This window comes from Verticillium alfalfae, genomic scaffold (genome assembly GCF_000150825.1).
Source record: "Verticillium alfalfae VaMs.102 supercont1.5 genomic scaffold, whole genome shotgun sequence".
Taxonomy (NCBI): Eukaryota; Fungi; Ascomycota; class Sordariomycetes; order Glomerellales; family Plectosphaerellaceae; genus Verticillium; species Verticillium alfalfae.
The window spans coordinates 71575-73073 of NW_003315034.1; positions in this window are offsets into that span (position 1 = coordinate 71575).

Below are 1499 nucleotides of genomic sequence, written 5' to 3' on the forward strand. Positions count from 1 at the left end.
TCGCCCCGCTTCACGCCTTTCTCTTGGTTGCCCCGGGGTTATCAACGCAAATCAACAATAAATTGGAAGGACATCGTTGTCGTCCTGGCGAGCCTCGCTGTTGTTCTCCTGCTTGTCATTCCAGCCCACGTTGTTCTCGTCCGCGTTCAGGCCTCGCTATTGCCCGAGGCTGACGACACGATAATCCCCTTCGACCCCTCTTTTGGCGGCTCCGTGGTCCCAGCTGTCCTCGATGGCAAGGGTTATGTTAGCATGACTGAGGCCTGGAACACCTTCTCCGCCGCCGCCTGGCGCCGTCTTGTCCAGCTTTACGTCAAAGTCTTCTTGGTCGGCATCGCTGGCATTCTCATCATGGCTGCTGTGATCATTCCCGAATATATGCTCCTCCACGCACAGAGCTCACGCAAGCATTAAACGTCTCTGCCTCTTGATACCTACTGAGTTTCCGGTCAAAGTGGCGCTTTGGACAGACTGAATCCTTCAGATGGACAGACCATAACTCTGAAGATGTCCAATGCTCCTCTTGGAATTAGCCATACCATGAGTGACAGGGAGCCGGCAATTAATCCTGTCGTGTCATGTTTTCTTGGTGTTGATTGAATTTTCTCGCATACACTTCACTTACATGCTTTGGAGCTGTATCATCCATTCATTTTATTTCATGAGTTCTGTTGTCATAACACTTGAAGTCCGGCATGTATGCAGGAACGGGGGGCCTCTGGTCTACCTCTCCTCTCGAGCTCTCAGCCATCATGTAATCGTGCCAAAAGCCACTTCCCCTTCTTCTGATTTAGGCCGTCAATGCCAAGCATATCACATTCATCAACTTGCCGCACATATTTTGTTCCGACGACTTGTGAAGTCAAAGCAGCGTTGCCGTGACCTCTGTCTCCGCTCGATGTATCCGCGCTCTCATGCCCGCTTCGCCGTCACATCTATAATTCTGGGTACCCTCCCAACCGGCGCTCTGCTCATGTGGTATAGTGACAAAGAAGACGAGGAGAGTGACAGTCAGGCCATGTGCCACAAACAACATACAGCCTTAATGCAGTGTCCAAACTCAGAAGTGTCAGATGCAAGGCGGTCTGAGCAGCGTCACCTAGTCTCCGCTTTGTTGTCCCGTCGACCGTGATGAAACGCTGCTGGTATGCAAACGGGTCGCCTTCGTCGCCGAATCCCCTTCACTTCTGAGAGAAAAACCAGCTGCTCCGCTTGTTGCCGCCCTCGTTCTGCTGAATGTTATTGATGACGGGGATGCTGGCCTGTGGTCTCGCCGCCGCCGCCGCGGAGGGGCTTAGCGATGCGGCTGCCGGCGCCGGAAAAGCTGAAACCGCCGAGCGACGGCTAAATTCAGGCCGCGCGTGCTGCCGGCCTTGGCTGCCTCGAGGCGTTCTTTGACTGCTTCGAGTTGGACTTCGAATCTACAAGGCACCAATTAGACACATCTTGAATAGAGAGACTACTGTTCAGAGGATATTGGGATTGGAAGGCGAAAACGA